Below are 21,887 nucleotides of genomic sequence, written 5' to 3'. Positions count from 1 at the left end.
GAAACCTTATTATGTTATACAACTTCCTGCTTTCTTAAAAGTATAGATTATAATGTGATATTTTCTCAATGGTTAAAAATGAACCTTATGGCAATTAGTAACTACATTAAGTTCTAATTGGGTATGTTTTATTTTTTTCCTTTTCATTGTCTAACTGTCAGCTGTCACTTCTAGGTTTGAAGCGCTTGCTTCATATGGCTGTTGGCCCTCTAATTTGCTGTTTCTAATCTGCTGAGCTATGAGAAATCAAGTGACTAAGACAGTCTTGTGTATAAATGAAGAGAATATTCTGTTCCACAAAAATATACAAAACTTTCTGTACAAGGGACTTGAGCAGTTATTCAGGATTTAGTGTGTGTGTGTTTTTTAAAAATTTCCTGAATCTCAACTGCTCTAATAACTATTGACATTTCCAGAAAAAAATTATTTTCTGGTCCATCAGGAACCAAGTTACAAAAGATTGAGGGTAAAGTTACTCTCTATTAATAGAGGCAATTATAAATTTCCTAATTATCTAATATAAATGAGATAACTTTATGAATTTTTATAATATAATAATATCTAACAGTAAATGGGTACTGTGTGCCTTTATAAATTTCATTAATGCATTTATTATATTTCACTTAACTAATGCTTATATACAAATATTAACTTATTAAATGCCATGAATATTTATTGTTGAGAAAACTGAGAGTCTAAGAAGTTCTATAATTTGTTCAAGGTCTCTCAGCTATTGAGTGGTAGAGCCAGTCCTTGAAGGCAGAGCTATGTGCCTTTAAGTATATGATCTTATACCACAAGTACTGCAGCAGACAGCCAGCAATAACAATAGAAGGCATTTACTTTGAGAATCTGAATCCCATATTGTTCAGTCTAGTGACTCAGGACTAAAGCTGGATGAGCCTCATACTGGCAAAAAAAAAAAAAAGAAAGAAAAAGAAAAAAAAAGAAAAGGAACTTTGAGGAATCTTGCCATTTAAAAAGAGGAGGAGGGAGGTTTTGAAGCTATTGTTATGACTGTAAAGCATCTACTCTCTCCCTCTGATTTGGCTTCATTTAGCTTCTGATTTGGCCTACAGAACATGATATACTACTTTTTCAATATTTTGATACTTAATGTGATTCAAGAGCTGAGGCTCTGGAAACCGAATACTTGGTTCAAATCTAGGTTCTATAGTCTGAGCTTGAGGAACATAAATTATCTCAAAGGTTTCCTCATTTGTGAATTATTACAAGAATAGTACATAGTAATAATATATAGTAGTAACAGTACTTTCTAGGATTGCTTGGAGACTAAAATGAAATAATAGTTCTTAGCAGACAGCATGACATGCACTAATTGATCTCAATGCTTGTTATCATTATCATTATTTTGAAAAATGCATTCCATGGAAAGCTGACACTGCAAGTAACTCACTAAAAATAATACTATTTCTGTCAAGTAAATTTGGGAAATACTTCCTTAAGTTCCTTCATAGAGAATTACAATGCATATTGTCATAGGAAAAGCATTTTAAAATTCTGCTTTAGTAAGCCTTTTTAATTTTATTTAGCTCAGTATTTCCCAAACTTGTTTGTCCATAAAAGCTGTGTCGGTAGCGCATGCGTGTGTGTATGTGAAGCATCCAGCCTACAACACTAAATTTTGATGGAACTTATTGCAGGGAAATGCTGCCCCTCACTAAAATTTCTGAAACGGGAGTGACAGGATATATGTGGAGACTAAGGTGGAAATTCCAGCTCTGAATCATATTAGCAAGGATCAGATATTAGCATGCCTACTGACAGGGTAGAAGAACTTGGAACTTAGATCCTCTGAAGGTGAATCCATATGTTACTGGAAGGAACACTTCAGTTTGCTCCTCGGAACTAGAATCATCGCCAACATCACATTTCCACTATCATCATCTTCATTGCATCGTCACCACCACCTTCTATTCAGTGGTTTAATTTATGTCAAGCATGGTGCTAAGTGATTTATTTACTTTGGTCATTACAACCACTTGAGGTAGTATCACAACTCTAATTTTGTGCATAAGAGAACATGGACTTAAACGGGTTACATGCCCAACAAAAGGCGGGTAAGGGTGGAATATACTCTTGTGTTCCAACTGTCCTGGAAAGTAGCTTGATTGGTTGCTGCTGAGAATAGTTGCCAGTGAGAAAGATACAGCAATAACTCTCCTGGGCATGAGCAGGGATCTGTGTGGCCAAGTGTGCCCTCTTAGGAGATGAGTTTTCTCAATAGCTGTACCTTCTGTGTGTACACCTGACAAATGCCCCTTGAGAGGTCCAGCCTGCAGGGAGCCTGAGAGCAGCAGGAGAGAGCATGGCTTACCCAAATGATGGTGATCCCTTGGCTTCTTCAGAGAATAGTCTCTTTCTTTTTAATTCCTGAATAGTAAAGCTGAACTTCATCATGCTGCTAACATTAGGGGCTCTTATAGGTTTTCATGGAGAAATGAAAGAACCAGACATAAACCTGGGGACCAAAATTTACTTTACAATATGAGAGGGACAGGATTATGCAGGACATGGTCTACACACTATACCTTATACAGCAAGTTTGCCCTCTCACCTATTATAACATTCACCATGAGCTAAGAATGGCTTTAGCATTTTTACATGCTTACACAAATAACTGTATAACATCCTCGATTTTGTTTTTTTACTGAATATCCTCAATTAAAAGAAAAGATTAAGTGCCAACCTAGTTTAACCATTATTGTTGAAGGAGAGGTTCTGTTGTCTGCAGAAAATGTTAAGTATGGAAGGAACCCCAGAGTATGATCCATCAGTGCTTCATTGCAGACTTAAGCTATATGTTCCAAACACATATAACCATGATGGTAAGACTTCTTGCTGTCCTCACTTCCTCATAATTTATAGGAACTGGGGTGAACATGTGGCAGGTTGTGTCAATCAGATTCTTCTTTCTTACAGATTAAGGATTTGGATTATACTTAGCATCTGAGTGTGGCTAGATTTTAAGCACAGTTAAATACTCTTGCTTCATGGATCAGTCATTCTAAGCATGCACAGATGCACAGAGAGATCAGAAAAAGTTAGTCCCAAAGGGAGAAGAATATAAGCAGAGGGCAGGAAACAGTCAAGCAGAGAGATGATCCTTGGTTACCAGCAGGTCTTGAGACTCAGTTTCAGGATGTGCCACTGCTGCCCTCCAGTATGGTAGCCACTGATGACCTGGAGCTATTGAGCCCTTGAAATATGACCAGTCCAAATTGAGTTGTACTGTACATGTAAAATATATACCAGATTCCAAAAACTAGGTATAAAATTAATGTAAAATACCTCAAAATTTTATACTTATTCGATATCAAAATAATAATATTTTGGATATGTTGGGTTAAAATTAATTTCACCTATTTCCTTTTACATTACTAGAAAATTTAGAATTACATTTCTATTGGACAGAGCTGCTTTAGAGATCCAGCTATCTTGATTCTAAGAAATATTGCTACCTATAAATTTCACCCCGAAACCAATTTCTTTTTTCTTTTGCTGAAACTAGACCAAGTTGGTTTTAGTTGATGTAAACAAAAGATCCTTGATAAAGCAATGAGCCCCTTTAATGTATCAAATTTAAAGTACATATCTCATGCACTGAAAAGATTTTATCCAAATAGGTAATTTACCAGGGCTAAGGATTTACATGTCATTCCTTAATACAACATTAAATAACATTAAAAGCCACCATTTATTGGGGTTTTACATTGGGTCATATACTCTTTTTGGTGCTATTTAATCAAAATGCAGTATCACCTCATTTACAGAAGAGAAAATGGAAGTATTGAGACTGATACATGATCTGCCCAAGGTGATAGAGGTGGTATGTGGTAGAGTAGATTTCATGATAATCCTCTGCTCTTGACCTTCGGACTATCTCAGTCATGAGTTGAAGGTGTTTGTGTCAGTGATAAGGTGGTGCTATGACCATGTTGACTTAATGGGCAAGTATAAGGCTTATATTGGGTAGAGAAGGTCCTGAGATCTTCTTAGGAGAGGGGAAGTAAAAGGATACCTGAAACAAGGAAAAAAATTTGCTTCCCACTGCCCTACTGTGTGCTCAGATATTGTATCAGAAATTCACATAGGATATCAAGTCCCTGCCCTTTCTAATGTGCCACTCCTGGAAAAAACCGATTTTTCCACATTTTCTGCAGTAAATATTGGAAGAATCTAGACAACTGGGAGGCCTGGAGAAATTGCAATACCTTGAGAAAGAGCTGTGAGTCAGAAGGAGCTTCTGTGAGCTGCGGGAGCCTCAGATTCTCTTTGGCCAAGGGCTGGTCTCACAATTTCCTGTTTTTCTGGCTGCTGCCTATGCTGCTGCCTATGCTGCTGCACTCACATTAGGATGGATTCCCTGGAGAGAAGCTCTTCCCAGTGCTCAGAATGGAACCCTGTTCTTCAAGAAAGGTTAATTCACATCATATGGGGGAACAAATTACTCCCAGATAGTGGTTTATTTACTTTGGCTCTCATAAAATGAGGCCAAATAATAAAAATCTTAATAATGATGATAATGATGCTATAGAAATGCAAAGTCTTCATATTCTTATTCTTGCAGAAGACCATTTAATAATCCTAATTCTACTGCATATTTCTATTGGCTGGGCAATTGTTTGGTTTTTCATCATGTTCTTTTGTCACTTCTGTATTGAATTTCCAGATGCTTATTGTACTGTGCTTAATTCAGTTGCATTGATTATGCTATCACTTGAAAAATAAAGAAAAATGTTTTAAAAGTAAAAGAAGAGTGATAAATTGTGTTGAGTGGCATTTTCAAATCTTTGGAAATGCATAATGAAATTGTTAGAAGTCAAACTGAGACCATTATGAAAAACAAGAAAATGTAGTTAACTTACCTCTCTTGGTGCTGTATAAGTGATTCCATAAAAGTCCCACAATCCTTTATGTTAACCTTCTTAATCAAACCCCTATATAATATTGAAATGGGGGAAAATCTCTCCCTGAAATCAAGGCAATATTTGTAGGAAAAGCCTCAAGAGCCTCCCCACACATCTGTTATAATTGCTTTGAGGACATATAAGCAGCATATGATCCAAGAAAATCCTCAGCTACCCTAAGGAATGCCCTTTTATGCTCCTTTTGCAGACATGTCCTTTCAGAAACCATCTAGTAAACTGAATGGTTCTTAGTCCACTCCCTCTGGAAAAACACGAGGCAGGGTTCTGCTTTATAACTGCTCAGACCTATCTCCTCCAATTCTGTAGCCAGAATCCATATATGTTTAACATGCTAAGTGGGATCAGCTCTCTGAATCCCAAATGAATGTTTTATGGTGTCCAAAGTGCAGTTTTGTGAATTTCTAAGTTTTTTTTTTTTCCATGTATCTGCATTCTTTTTAAGGCAGGTGTGAGGTAGGTGAGTTTAATCACTTGGCAGTGGTTAAGGGATTAAAGGTTCATAGGCTATTCTTGCAGGCTGGAGTTCCAGTCTCCTCTTTCCTTCTCCCCTCCTTCCTCCCCCACTTTCTCCTACATCCCTCACCCTCATGCCTACCCCAGGGCCTTTGGGGCAACTGGATTGCTTTGTGATTTGCCTTTCTTCTGGTAAATGAGTTAAAGTGTGCGTGGAGCCTGGCTCCATATTTCCTCTCTTAAAAGTAAAATCGAACTCTGAAAAATCAGCCCACAGGAAAAAGTAACTTCAAAAGCCAGGGCTCAAGTTCTACAAATCTCTTGAGCTCTCGTCTCCTCCCTCAACAATGGAACCCTAGGGCCCTTAGAAGTGTAACTTTCCAAAAGGCCCAGTGGCAGAGAGCTCCTGAGTTGTTTCCCTGTTAGAAATGCAAACAAATCCAAAAGGCACAGAAAGGAAAAGAGGAGAGACTATATTCAGATAAACAGTTTGCAAGCTGCGGAGGCACAGCGTCTGGCAAAAACTGAGAGATTTTCCTCAGAGACAAAGAGGAGGTGGTGGAGGCCACTTCTTTAAAACAAGATTTTATTTATTTATTTTTAGAGAGGGGGGAAAGAGGGAGAAAGAGAGAGAAACATCAATGTGTGCTTGCCTCTCACATGCCCCCTACTGAGGACCTGGCCTGCAACCCAGGCATGTGCACCAACTGGGAATCGAACCGGCAAGCCTATGGTTCACAGGCTGGCACTCAAGCCCCTTGAGCCACACCAGCCAGGGCCCTGACCTGTTTATTTTTATCTTTTTACTACCACACTGAAACTAACATACACTCCCCAGTGCACACACAGATCTCTCCTCACAAACACAACCTGCCTGTCATTTCTCTCTCACTCGTTCCCTGTCCCCTATTCTCTGTCACATCCAGTGGGTCCGATGATGATTCTTCTGCTTCTTCACATGATAATTAGATTTATTTTTTAGGGATTTTTTTTTTTTTAAATAAAGTTGCTGCCCAGGTTTCTAATTAGGTCCAATTGTCCTTAATGAGGTATTCAAATTCCTACAGTTCTGACTGGTCCTGGTCTGAATCACACAGTTAAGATTGGCAGGTATTACACAGTCTAATTGATTGTAATGGAGTAGGTCTCAGTGTGTTGGTCAAAGATGAAGCTAGGAACTCTTTTATAAAAGTTGACGCAGTGGGCTTGAAGGAACAGGAGATAGTGTGGGAAGCCAAGGGTTAAGTCAAAAATTCTTCCAGGTTCCAAATTCTCTTTCAGGTACAGAATTTGCGAGGAGAAGCCCCTGCCAGCAGATAGCCACTAGGACGCTTCATTATTTATAAAATATTCGCTCTCAATTGACCATGGGGAGACCAAATAAGCAGGCAAGTTCTTTCTCAGGGATTGCATCAGATAAATCTCTCTTCCTGCGGTCCACACAAACAAGGAGCTCTATTCACTTGTGACCATACAGCCATGTGCAGGAATGATTTGGAAGCCTTAGGTCTTTATGACAAAAAGTTGGCCTTGAAACATGTAGGTGTCTGAATAAATAAATGGTGACCTGGTAAGTGGGAAAAAACAGAGAGTTTAACAATGTTAATCTCTCTGTCTCACAATCAGAGGAGTATTTTCCAGTTTCAAAGTGCAGTCTGTATCCATGAAGTTGGGAATTGTGGTTAATTAACAAAAAAGTTTCTATTTATTTATTTACTTATTTACTTATTTTTGTTTCCATAAGTGTATGCTGGGTGTAGTGACTGTCTTGGAGCTATGCACTGTCTCCCCTCTTCTTCATGCCTCTTTGCTGACGTAGGCAGTTTCTACATTGTTCATGTTGCCCAGCAGCTTTCCACCTCTGCTTGGACATATAACCTACTTGGAGCTATAGGCTTTTGCTAATGAATCTTAGGATGATTTGATATTTACAAATTGTTTAACCTAATTAAAAGAAAATCTGAACATCTTGCTGTTTGAGTTTTTGGCCCTGTGATAATAATGCAATTCATGTTGGACTGAACTCCGCTGTTTATCTGGGTGTACTGGGGCTCCCGTTTCCCCTTGACTGCTCAGAGAGCACTACTCCAGCCTGGTCATACCCTTACAGCATTCCTGGCTCCAAAACTCTCACCTACCATTCCTCAGAACAACACCAGAAAGAGTGCCTTTTTACATAGACCTTCCTCAATAGGAATTTAATGGCTTGGCTGGTAACAAAATTTGCTTCATAGGAACTTATTCCTCAAAGATAATGTATTTGCACTTTATTCTTCCATGACTCAGTCTCATGGAGTGATTTATCGTGAGATCTTTATGGCATATGAGAAGACACTGGGAGAATACCTTTGAGGCTTGAAGAGGCCTTTTCAAAGTCTATAAACTTAGCAGAAAGAAACTTTCTAACTCCTGTTCTGTCCAAGTATTGTCCTATTTTGTGGCTTGACTTTAATGAACTGAACAAGATGAAATGTTATTCAGGCAGATGGTAACTAGACTCTTATTATTTATAAAATCTGAGGCCATCTTTCAAACTATTAAGCTACTTTCAGTGGCCATGCCAGTTACCACCACTTGACTCAATGTGGCTCATTCTCCTGTGAGAAGGTGATGGAACTTAAACACTCGAATTCCAGCTTCAAACCATACTCCTTATAACATAGGGTTGGCAAAATGCATCGGTAAGTGTCCTATTATTGGGAAATTCCCAAATTGATAAAAACAATCCCCTATGGGCTATAGATATACTGGGTTAAAGGAATAATACATGGAAGTTCTAAATTAGTAAAAACAAACAAAAAAACAACAACAAAGCAAGACAGACGTAGTTCTGTCTTTATGTGTGTGTGTATATGTGTGAAACATCAATTTGTTGTTCTACATATTTATGCATTCATTGGGTGATTCTTGTATGTGCCTCACTGGGGATTGAACCCACAAACTTGGCGTATTGGAGCAACATTCTAATCAACTGAACTCCTGGCCAGGGCCTTTTTCCAAATTTTAAGATCTCAGAAATTGAGATATGTCATATGGTCATTGTGCCAGGCAAGTACTATTTCAGAATAATTAGCATTTTTCCTTTCTTAGGGGACCATATGATAATGAATGAGTTTTTCAATGGAACGGAGTAGAAAATCCTGGAAGAAGATGATGGTAAAAGAGCCATCTCTTGGCAAGAACCTAGGGAGAAAGCCAATAAAAGAGTTCTTAACACCTGAGGATAGTAGCACTTTGCTACTACTCTGTGCCAAATCTGACTTCCTCTCACACTATAGCAGAGATGGTTACTATCCACAAAAAATTTCCTCACTTTCAACAATATAGGTTGTAGGGGGAGACTATACCTCCCAGTGCCGCCTCAACCTCCTCTGTGCATTCAGAAGAGATCATGTGATTTTCTTCCCCTTCAAATATGAGCAGAAATGATGATTAGCTCATCTAGGAAGGAGTTTTTAATGCACAAGTGGATCTCCTTCAGACTCTCTTTTTCCTTTTATCTGTTGGCTGAGAACAATGATATGAACTCTTAGGAGATCAGAGAGCCTAGTGATCTGAAGATCCTGGGTTTCCATAATACCAAGTCAAGAAAAGCTACCTGCCTTGGACTGTTGACAGAAGTAATAAATAAACTTGTGTTGTTTTGAGTCTATTCATTATAGCAGTTGGTATCACTTTAATATATTCACATTACTTCAAGATACCAATTACAAGATATGAAATTAAAAATTAGGTGAATATGGGAGTCAAGGATGAGGCTTAATTTTTTACAATGTTTAGCTAAAAGAAGGGAAGAGGAACATTCAGCAGGTCCTGGTATGTCTAAAAACATTTGAAAAGAAGCCTTAAAGTAGAAGGGGTGAGAATTTATGAGTCCAGAGGGCCTCTTTATGAACAAGGAGCAGAAGTTAGAGAGGCTGTTTTCAGCATAATGCAATGGACACATATGAATCATTTGCTATATACCAAACAACCTTTGTGAAAAAGCAGCTTCTTGGCAATGATCTTTTCAGGCCAAAGTTGGATGATCACTTAAAGGCATTCGTGCTTTAGGCAGGATGCAGGATAAATGATCTCTAAGGCAGCACTCCTCTACGAGTGAGGACACTATGCATGTGGCAGCGGCAGCATTTAGCTTTGGTGGAAGTGGCTGTTGGTACTGAGGCAATACTGATAATGAAGACCAAAATCTTCTGTATGGAAACATGCTGATAGACAAGCAAAGGAAGGGAATGGTTTTACATTTTCTTGACAAAATAAGGTTATTTCTAAATCAGGAAAGTACAGTGGGAAATTATCATTAGTGGGAAACCATTCAGTCAACATATGATTAGTATATTCTTATGCAAGTATAAGACAAGGCTCCTGTTGTCAAGGATGTTATGATCCATTAGGGGAGACAGGATTATTCACTTTTGAGTAGTCATTGTTATCTACTGTAAGATAGCCAGGACAAGTGGAATAAGCCAGCAAGAAAGCCAGAGGGATTGAGCCCAATATTTTGAGTCAGAAGGGCAAGATTCAAGGTCCATTTCCACCTCCTACTGTCTATGAGGTTTTAGTAATCATTAATCTTTTCCATGTTCAGTTAAAAATAACTGTCATAAACTTAATGCATATTTACCATTTAACATTTGGAAAAGTTCACAACCTTATAATATTTAGTGAACATTACCATTACTTCTTAACTCAGAGAGCAACTCTTAATAATTTTAGATATTCTCTTCCAAAAAATATTAGGAATATATAAAACAGACTATTTTATTATTTAAAGATTTGGAATTATATTGATTCCTGTCCCGAAAATTGGGGTTATAGGGCAGACCCATATGAGGATGAGGGCGATCATAGCTAGAGCGTAGAGAGAGGATGTCTGAGCAGGCAATCCTGGGCCACAGGCAGTTCTGTGAGGAGGAAGCCTTGTGTGGAGGGGGGAGAAACAGTGCTTTGACTTTGTTTATATTTTGAAAAGATGAAAGAATGAGTAAACCTTTCAAGGCATCTTAGGAATTCAGAAGGTGTAAGGGAAGGAAAACCAAAAATCAGCACTTTTAGTCTTTTCTTCCATTATGGCATTTAACAGTAATCCTGTAAGGCTGGTACTGTATTATTGGCTCATTTACAAATCAAGATACTGTGAAATAGGTCACACAACTTGTATATCCTGGAGGCTGGATTTTAAACTGCTTTGTATGATTCTCAAACTCTTGTTCTTTCCTTTGCATCAACTTGACTCAGAAAGAGCCTTTAACAGAGGGAAGTGTCTTCTTCCACTATCTGCCAAAATAAATTAATTATAAAACAGGAAATTTCTGAACAGTTTTGCTTTTACAAGTATTTGCTTTGCACTTTGTATATGTTGGGATTGGCTGACACATTCAATAGCCTTCTCATTGTCTCTTTCTAAATAAGAATTAAGAGGAAGACAAAAGGAAAGTTCAGTCAGGCGAAGGAGGTAACAGGTACCTTCTTAACATCAAGAAACTACTTCTTTCTGGACAGAGAGGGCTGGCCAGAGAGGCTAGTGACTAGGACTCACCTTCCATTTTTTTTCTTTAGTGGCAAATTTATGTAGGGAGATGAATAACGCCTTATAAATTGATTATAGTCAGGGTTGTCAAGTTTAGCAAATAAAAATAAAGAGGACACAGTTAAATTTGAATTTTAGATTAAAAATGAATACTTTTTTTTTACTATATCTCAAAGTGTTAGTGTAAGTATGTCCCAAGTCATACTAAAAAATTATGTATTATTTATCTGAAATTCCTATCTGACTAGACATCCTATATTTTCGCCTGGCATCTCTAATTATAACTGGTAGTTGCCCATCTTGGCTACCAAAATCTAAAGGGAATGAACAGAGGCAAAAGCTAAGGGTCAGGGACCTCAAAATCTAAATGCTGCCCAGGCCTCCCTGCTGACTTCTGCAGGAAGTATGAACCAGGAGCACAGCCTAGAACTCCACCCATAGACTCTTCTCAATTTCTTGCTAGATGGTCATCCGGGACATTCGGGAGACCAACAACTATCCTAATTTAAAACGGCCTCTGTGGTTATGGTTGAAGGAAGGAAATAATTGTGCTTATCATTGATTGTAAATAATAAAATCAATCCCTTATTTGTGTTTTCAATTTCTGTCTTTGTGTATTCGATGTTTATTTATGATTTATAAGATACAATGTTGATGTAGGAATTAGCAGTTTGGAGGACAGAATAGTTGTGCTTATCTGTGAGACAGCGGAAACAAAACATCTTGTTAATCAATCATCCTGCTGGCCACTTAGCCAGATTCTCCCCTAACAGAATCTCTCTAGAGCCATGTCAGTACTAAAAGAGGCAATAAAAACAAACCAAAAAGGAGCTTGTTACATCAGGGCTTCCATTTGCTCTTCTCCCAAGGTCACAGCTGTTTGCTAAGTGAATGATGTTTCAGTACTTGGTTTCTCAACCTGCTTCTGTTTCCTGTCAAAGTACTGAGTTACTGACAATAAGTAAACATGTATTCACCAGATAATGGTTCGGTCAGTCTCATTCTTCCCTCAATTATTCGTCCTTTTAGGATGGAACTTGAAATGCGTTGGGCGGGTCTGGGATGCCGTCTAGGAAAAGTGGTAATTTCGAGGCTACAGAACTAGTGAGGGCTCCCAATGCCGAGTACTTGGGCTGGAGCAATGTATCAGAAATTATTTACTTTCTTATTTCCAAAGAGTCCACACCATTTATATTACTGACACCTCCTAACCAGACTACCACACTTAGAGGCTGGTTCAGTACTGAGTTTTCTATTGAGTTTAAATTAGATAAACAATACTAAAAACAAACAGTTCAACAATAGCTCTTTACAGTGAAAAAAGCTGTCATCTTGAGATCATCATATTTAATCTTTTGCTTTTATAGTAAAAAACAAAATGGAATGCTACAAGTAACAGTAAAAACAGCGTAACTACAATTAGCAGTTACAATAAACTCTGATCCGTACTAAGAACTGAAATGGGTATAAATATTTTACAGAAGTGAAAACAGGCTCAGAGAAGGGAATAAATGTGCTGAAAATTCCCGAGGGTGGAACGTGGATTTAACCCTGAGCCTCAAGTGCGGCAATAAATACACTGGGTGGAGGGAGGGCATTCAACATGGCGAGGCAGAGGAGGCCGCTGAACTCGCGCTCTCCCGTGAGAAAACTCCAACACCCCCAGAGAGTGCAGTTACCCCTGTGAGACAACTGAAGGGTGAATAAACACTTCCAAACAACAAACATGAGAAAGAGACCGAATAGAGAAGGCTGGGAAACCGCGGAAGTCCTCCAGGAGAGGCAGGAACTATCCGGTTTGAGGAGCTGGTGAGCCTCATTGTTACAGTCCTCTACCTGGAGAGGGTGGGTGGGAGGTGTATGCGGGTCCCAGATGCTTCGCCCTAAGCCATTTGCTTTGCAACAAAGAGAGCAAGAAGTAACAACAGAGTGTCACCAAGTGCTCCAGGCACCATAAGCTGTTGGCTGGGCTCCAGCAGGCTTCCCCAAACTACCCAGCAGGTAGAGCCTGCACAGAGATCTCTTCTGCAGCGGACTACTTTCAGTACAACAAAGAAGAAAGAGACTGGATAGAGAAGGCTGGGAAACTGCAGGAATTCTAGGGGTCAGAAGGGCTGGTGAGCATCATTGTTTATGTACCCACAGCCCCCATAAGGTGGGTGGGGGCTCTGTCCAAGTGCTGGAGGAGCAGGTCCATAAGTGCGTTCTCAGACACATGGCCTGAGCCCACTTCAACCCCAAACAAATAGAACAAGCGGCGGCAACAGAGCATTACTACGTGCACCTGGCCTCCCCACCTGGAGCCCCTTTGGCCAGGTAGGCCAATGCCAGGATGCCTTAGGCACGCGCTTAGCTCCTACCAGCCTGCCAAAACCACTCAGCACACAGCCTGCAAAGAGTTCACTTCTACATCAGGTCAATTTTTCAGTCTGAGAGAGAGAGCTGTTTTGTCTAAGTCATATAACCCAACTTAGAGAAAGCCAAACAAAATGAAAAGCCAGAAGAGCATGTCTCAAGTAAAGGTTCAAGAAAAGTACCTAGAGAAAAAACATAGGGAAAAGGAGGTATAGGACTTTGCTGGATAAAACAATGAGGGGAACATCACTCCATGCCAAAAAAGGCATTTGCTGAGGCTCTCTGAGACTCTGGGGACACAGAAATGAGTGGAATCACTAGAAGGAAGTACAAGAGCTAAAGCATTGACATGCAAAGAGATCATTTCAACAGACCTGGGGAAAATGCTGCTGTGAGATAGGAGAGTTAATGGAGGCCACCCAGAGGACAGAGTCTATTCTTTTGGAGGACTGGGGTGGGAGGAAGCTCAGGACAGTTCGATGGAGGACGTGAAAAGAGCCGAGTCCAGAATGCAGAAACAAACAGGTAAGTTGGGGTAAGGGTTTTTCAAACAAAGGGAGCAGCAAGTGGTAAAGGCATCAACCTAGCACACAGTAGGGTACAGTTATGATATCCTAAGTAGTTAGGTGTGTCCTGCAGCAGGGAGGTCTGTGGGTATGACACGCACAGAAGGACATCACTGGGAAAGCGAGGGCTTGTGTGACACATTAACTTTTCTCCTTTTAGACACCAAGGAGACATTGTAAGGTTTTTAAGTAGGCAAATAAGGTTATATTTATATTTGGAAAGAGTTATCACAGAGAATAAATTTGGGGTAAAGGCAGGTAAAACTAAAGAAAGAAACCAATTTTGTTGCTGTAATATTGAGTGTTAACTTCAGGTGTCATTTCTTCTTAATTCAAACTTAAGATGATAGGAATGTCATCAAAAGGCCTGAGTCAAGACCTTCTTATTTTTTTTAAGGGCAGTTGCCTGGTTTTGTGAGGTCCATCCTAATTTATTCTTATTGAATTTTGTTTCTTAACTTCTATTGAGCATTTATTATGTGTCAATACTGTGCTGGTGAACACTAGATGTATTTGTACTTTACAGAAAAAGGGACTGAGATTTGGGCAAATTAAGTAACTTGCCCAAAGTCAGCTAATTAGTGATGCATCTGAGTTTTAAATGGTGGGACTGTAGAGCATTTGCTCTTTGTGCTATTTTTAAACTACATTATTCTGATACTGCCTGTGAATAAAAGCTTGACATGCATTTCTGTTATACTCTGGAGGCTGGAATAGCACCTGGTCCCTCTAATAACCAGCCTATTCTTACTACCTGACCACACACTATCTGTGAAATCAAACCATCTTCTGTGTTTTACTGACCATTTCTTTCGTTCTTTTTTAGATTATTTATTTATTTATTTTTAGAGACGGGAAGAGGGGGACAGAAACATCAATGTGTGGTTGCATTTCATGTGTCCCCTGGCTGGGGACCTGGCCTGCAACCCTGGCATGTGCCCTGACTGGGAATCAAGCTGGTAACCCTTTGGTTTGCAGGCTGATGCTCAGTCCACTGAGCCACACCAGCTAGAGCTTACTGATCATTTCAACAGTCTGAACCCTTTCCTTCCAGGTGCTAGCATTGACCCATGCCAACAAAATGGTTGAAGACTATAGAATGAAATGCAGCTTTTCATAGTTGAAAATTTCCTTGGGATTAGTTGCTCCAGTGTTTTCTAGCAGGAACTCTAAGACACAGCATTACTGTGGGACCTTAATAGTTGTTAAATGATAAAAGGCTTCTGTGGCCAAATAATGAGGCAAACATTGAGTTAAACATAGTTGGACAGCTCTGTCCCTTCTTTGAGATTTCTTGGATGATATAGCGCACAAGAAGGTATTGTGATTCGTTGATTCAAGACAGTAGTATTTCAATGCATATGATCCCCAAATTTTTTGACATTAGCACATTTGACAAATGTTGCCTGCCCTATCTTCACTTAACAAGGAAATTATAACTAAGAGAGAGGGACTTACACAACTCCATACCTCCTGTCTCCCCAAATTCTAAGTGATGCTTCTCATGCCCATGAGTTGACCCCTGTAGTCCACTGCAGCCTGGGCCTTGCCGCTCCTCTTCAGAACAGTGCAAGATGAGAAGTGCCGCATCGTGACTTTTTTGAAGTAGCCAATTTCCCAAACAGACCCAAAACGAGGGGTATGATACTCCAGGAAGAGAGAGAAATTACTGTCAGCTTTTACATCCCGAAGAAGTCAACAATGAATGTACTGGGTCTAGAACCTAAAATCCTGCTTTGTACTTTCTAGTCAAAAGTTTCTGAGTGGATGCTGCTTTGGTCAGTTCTCCTCTCTCCTTTAATTTTTAAAATTTTTCATTCTCTCAGCAAATTTAATCCTCGCTCCTGGAATTTTATATATTTTCTCGTTATGATGAGGATGAACAGCTGGTCCATTTTGTTGACTCTGTTGACAGTGCTCAGTTGTTTTTCTCAGTCCCTCCCCTCCCTTTTTTCCCAGACAGTGCCTAGCTCACTTTGTCTGGCTACTGTCTGACATGTCGGCGTATGCTACCTTGGTCCCCAGCTGTTCTTCTCTTTCATGCTATGGATTGTTCTTTGCATCAGTCTCAAACATGGTTTTATACTTCCAGAGGGCTAATCTGTTTCCACAGCAACCCATAAAATGGGGTAATTTGATGCAAGACCTGCCTAAAATGTTTTTTCCCCCCTAAAAGTTTTGCATGTGTGTATAAATATGCATTTGTGCTTCTGAACTAAGCACTGCTTTTAGAGAGTAACTTCACAAAAACCCTAGCCATATTTCCAGTCAAAAGCAGAGTTCTATCAGCTTCCTGGCTTTTAAAAACAATACATTTTTATTAGGAAATTAAATAAGAAAACCTATAATATGGGCAATGTTTAGGCCAAAAGTTATAAACAGCAAATAAGAGAATATAGTCTTTCATGATCATATTTAGCAGCTACTTCCCAAAATCTTTTAGTAAGATACTAATTAAAAATACAAAATATATAAAAGTTGCACTAGCTAATGGTTCTAATTAGCTCTTAGCTTTGATGCTGCCTGCTATCTTTAATGTTGGATAATTTTTCAGCAACATTATTTTTTTAAGTAACCTTAGCAAATATTTTAAATTTAGAGAAGTTAGTAAAAATATACTTTCTAGTAGGCACTAGCTATAGAAAATTCTGTTTCTGTTTCATACTTTATATAGCATGGGACACAACGGGACCAGACTAATCTGATTCTGAAACTTTGAAAACATTTTATGATATTTTTGTGCCCCTGAGAGCCGAATCTGAATCTTTCATGTTTATATTTAGAGCTGCTAGCACAAAGTCTGGAAGCTAGCTAACACTCATGAGATGCTTGTTTTTTATAGAAAAGGAAATTAATTACAAAATCTCTTTATGGTGGTATTTGGTGTAATTATTCACAATTAATTACTCTTTCCTCTTTCCCTGTAAGTGGATGTGCTTCCTGCCCCACTTGACTAGCTTTGGACAAGAGAATATGAGAAGCTTTTAGAGACATGTAAATGTTACTCTTGTGTTCCTGCCCTTTTCCATGATCCCGTAGGTCCTTCATCCTGGGTCTATGTGAGAAGACAGGTAGAATAGGTCTACGTCCATCTGCATTCTGGTGCAGAAGTGCAGTCCACTTCTTGTGGCCCTCACGTAAGGTGAGCAAGAAACAAATGTTTGTTTTTGTAAGTCATTGAAGTCGTAGAATTGTTACTGCAGCAAAAGCTAATGCCTAGGTCAAACAAACTGTGCTATTGAAATGGGGAAAAATGTCCCTCTAGGTTTGACTGCCTGCCTCCCCGAAAGCCAAACTTGTGAGACAAGTGCTGGTGAGAAGGAAGGAAAGTGGTTTATTTCAGATGCTGGCAACCTGAGGAGATGGCTGGGTTCTGCCTCAAAAACCATCTCCCTGTTTCTGGTCAAGCCAACGTTCTTGTAGGAAGTTGATAGTAATTAGTGAGGGCGAGAGTTCCCGAAGGTGGGAGGTGCGGCTGTGTAGTTTCTCTTGAGACAGAGAAATGGGAGTGAGGGGAGAGGGGCTGTAGCAGAGTCAGGCAGTTTCCACTGGGGTTCATTCTTCTTGTTCTGATGTTATCTTGTGATGTGCATCAGCTGGACGTCTGTGATTCATTGGTTTGTTGTCAGTGCCAGAGCCCCTAATTCCAGGGATAGGTTTTTCAACTGTGATGAGAACTTGGCAAACGGGAGTCAAAGCACAGAGTTGATCAAAGGCACAGAGTTTATTGTACATTTTGATCTGTTACAGAATGTACAACTTTGACGACTAAACTAGTAATATTAGATCGTGGTTACACTATGTTATATATACTATATGCATGTGTATACTACACACACACACGCGCGTGCGCGCACACACACACACATATTCCTAATCGTAACTCCATAGGTGAGTATTATTTATTTCATAGAAGAGAAAACTGAGGATTAGAAAGTTAGGTATTTTATCCAGAGTCATACAGTTCTTAATAAAGATATGGGATTTGAGCACATGTCTGTTTGACTTTCCAGTCTCTGTTTTAATGTCAGCCTCACAAAATACATTTAAAATAGAAATTTAAAGACCCCTTAATAACTATATTTGAACTTATTTTCATATAGACCTAAAATGTATTTTTCTTTTTATTTGCATAATGCATTTTATTTCAAACTTAACACATATTTATTGAATATTTTCTATGTGCCAGTTAGTGAGTCAATTCTTGGAAGAATGGACCTAAATCAGATACCATTCATGCACCAAAAGGCTCAACATGTAGGATAATCTCCTAGTTTGACAAGAACCTTAGAATGTAGTTGTTGATATGCACTAATAAAATCTATGTGACTAAATTGCCAACAGTAGAGTCTAAAGAGTTTTCCTTTTTTTTTAAACACTGTAATAGAGTGATAGATTTTAACCAATCAATTCACATTATCTTCTATAGCTAAAAGTGCAGATTTGAGAGTCAGCCTATTATGAGGGGCAGTTTGACTAAATAGCTATTACAGCCACCAAATCTTAGATGTAGCTTGACTAAGAATGCATTTTAAATACCTGAGCTAAATGTCACATGTATATATGTATAGCTGGTCTGAACTAATTGTCGGGTATGCAGCCTCAGAGGATGAATATTTGTGAGAGGTGTACCAAATAAAAAGAGTAATGAGTTTAGTGATTAAGAGAATTGCCTTAGGAGTCAGCTAGGACTGGGATGAAATCTAGGCTATATTACATATTGTGGGACTCTGGACAGATCACTCTCCTTTGCCTAGTTACTTCATATATAAAACAAATATAATCCCTGTTACACAAGACTACTGTGAGGATTGAATAAGACTTGACATTGCAAAGCAGGTGACACAGTGCCTGTCACATATGTAAAGATGAGAATCATTATTATTATGAGATGCAGAATTAAAGGCACTTAAGGGCCAATATGAACAATAGATATAGTATGTGAGGAGATTGACCTTAGGATATATAAATATGTTCAGAGGTGTCCATTTCATTTGCTGTGACAGACCAGAGTTTTATGGGGGTAACAGAAGTGTGGGGAGTCCACTGGAGCCCTGTGAATGTTCATGATGTGGTTTCTACCCAGATGTATCTCCTGCCACCAAGTTTCCAGTTCCTTGGATGTTACATCATCATCAGCTAAAACTGCATTCTTGTTTTCGTTCCATCTCTGTGAGATTGCTCTGAAAATCAGTGGTTAATACAGGGCAGATGGGAAAGGGATTCTGGCTCCAATTAATTAAGCCAAAAAGAAGACAGAGACCAAATGTGGAAAAACCTCAGCCCAGAAGGAGAAAAATGTCATTAAGTGATTAGCATCAAAAAAGAAAGTTGAAAATCCAAACCATCTTGCCTCCTAAACTTGTTCTAACATCTAAAATAGAAAGAAAAGCAAAGACAGGAATGACATCTTGGAATCTGTTAATCACTGTTCACAAAAGCTGCCTCTCCTTCCCTGGATAACAACCCGCGGAGCCATCAGGCGTCTAAGGAGCCCTCTTTTCTCCCTCCTAGGAATCCCTGAGCAGAATGGCTCTGTGTACATTGGTTGTGCTCGATTGCCACAGAATATCTCCATTAGTGTGACTTGAAGGTCTGGGTAGAAATAATGTTTTCCTTTATTAAAATAAAACTTGAACTCTCTAAAGCGGGCGCTCTTTCTTGGCAATGTGAGGTCAGGGGTAGCAGGGCATGGATTGTTCTCCACTTTTAACTCAGGCCAAACGCAAACATGAACCAAACCTTTTTTCATATATTCTCTGTAGCCTACCTATTAAGATGGGAGCAGGGCTGAGAATTTTTTTAAATGAAAAAAGCATATTAGTTAGGATGCCTTTAGCAGCAAAGATCGAAACTTTCTGTACAAATTGATTTACATTTGTGGGACTCTATCAAAAAGCCCAGAGGCAAGCTGATCCTCAGTATCATGAGTTCAGAGATTCAATGACGCCACAAAGTTTGTCTCTTTGTTCCACCATCCTCTTAAGGTTGGTGTCCCTTAGAGTCACAGCTGACTGCAGCAATTTCAGGAGTCATCTCCAGGCATGAAGACATTCAGAGGAAGGAAAAGACTACCTTTCATGTGTTCCTTTTAAAGATCAAGGGAGTCTTTCCTAAAAGCCCTCAGAATTACCCTAGTGTCTCTTTGACCAGTACCACATCTCATCACATGCCTACACCTGCACCAATTACTGGTAGCAACAATGGGACTCTGCCTAATTATTTTGAACCGATCAGAACTCAATCCTGAGACCCCTGAGGCACAAGGCAGTATGATAATAAGTTGGGTTATGGAGCATAATCAGGGTTTTGTTAACAAGGCAGAAGGGCTGTGGGAAATAGATATTTCAGAGGCAGAGTCAAAACACATTTTTAAAAATCTAAGAGATAACCAAAGCCAATAAATACAGAGTATCAGAAACCTGGGAAACATGACATTGCATGTTATGACTTGTTATCTTGAGCTTAAAGTCTCTGTACCAATGCGGAAAACCCTAGAAAGAAAAGAAATCTCTATGTCTCTCTCTTCCTATTCCCAGCTGGGCTTCACCTAACAAATATCACCTTATAACATACCATTTTGGATACCTGTTCTAATCACTTAGTATCCCTGATTGTTTTCTTACATGCCAAGTCTAAATAAATTAGGTAGTGGTTGTTTGATTCATTGTAGGGAATAAGATTTTTTTAATCCATCTCTGAACACAGGGGGAAGGAGTGCATAATAGATAATTTTGTCTTCCAAGGACTGCAAAGATTTATATGAGGGACTGTGTGCCAGGTATGTGACATTTTAAAAAAATTATTGGTCTATATCCAGACCAAGAGAAGTAGAAAATTTAACATTCCTTATGGTTCCTGTTTCCTACTCAATGCCCCATCTCTTATCAGATGATTGACACCAGGAAATGACCTCTGTTTCCAGGAAATCTGACCGTAAGGATGCAGAACTGTCCTTGCAAGTCTCCACAGTACAGTAGTTACCACAGGATAACTATTTACATAGCAAGATTCAAATAAAAAATAAGAGGGTTGGCTTTTTATTACAGAGGCAGCTGAGGAACTATCTTCTCAAAAATATTTTCCTTCCCACCTTACATACTAAATTCCTCGTAAGGTTGAAGTCATCCAAATATTGTGTTGGCGATTTCTGAAAGGACACATTCTATGCCTTTCATTCATCATTAATACGTGAGCTCAGATGAATTAATCAGATTCCATTTATTAAATAAGCTGGGAAGAATTTTTAAAAGTAGAGTGAAAAGTAGAGTGGAAATAGACAAATCTTTGCCTATTTCCAGGTCATGAGGATTTTCACCTAGGTTTCCTTGTAGAAACTTTATTGTTCCATGTTTTAAGTGTAACTTAATATCCATCCTAAATCACTTCTTGGGAATGGAGGATGATCATAGTTGTTTCTTTTTCTCTCCTTATGTACATCTAATATTTCTAGCACTGTTTGTTCAAAATCCTTGTTCTCCCCATTTAATTTGCTGGAAATGTTAATGAAAATAATTAACCATATTTTTGTGAGTCTAAATAGGGCCTTTTTATTATGTCTCATTATCTATTTTGTATTCTCATACAAATATAATACTGATTTGATCACTGTGGTTTTATGGAAAGTCTTAAAATAAGGTTGTACAGGTCATTTAAACTAGTTCTCTTTCTTCAATATTGAGCTAACACTTATAGATATGTGACGTTTTCTTATAAAATTTTAGAATTAGCATGTCAACTTCTTTAAAATCCTCTGCTAAATTGTGCCTAGAATTAAATTGAATCTATAGAACAAACAATATGGTAAACTGGTGTCTTAACAATATTTAGTCTTTCAATTCATAAAGATGTTATATATCCTGCCCTTGCTGGTGGGGCTCAGCTGTTTGGATTATTGTCCGGTACACCAAAAAATGTTGCAGGTTCAAGTCCTGGTCAGGGCACATACCTAGGTTTGGGGTTTAATCCCCAGTTCGAGCACATATGGGAGGCAACCAATTGCTGTTTCTCTCTCACATAGATATTTCTCTC

The sequence above is a fragment of the Pteronotus mesoamericanus genome, unplaced genomic scaffold (genome assembly GCF_021234165.1).
Source record: "Pteronotus mesoamericanus isolate MK-2021 breed Mesoamerican mustached bat unplaced genomic scaffold, CSHL_Meso_final contig_43, whole genome shotgun sequence".
NCBI lineage: Eukaryota > Metazoa > Chordata > Mammalia > Chiroptera > Mormoopidae > Pteronotus > Pteronotus mesoamericanus.
Note: the sequence above shows the minus strand (reverse complement) of the source record.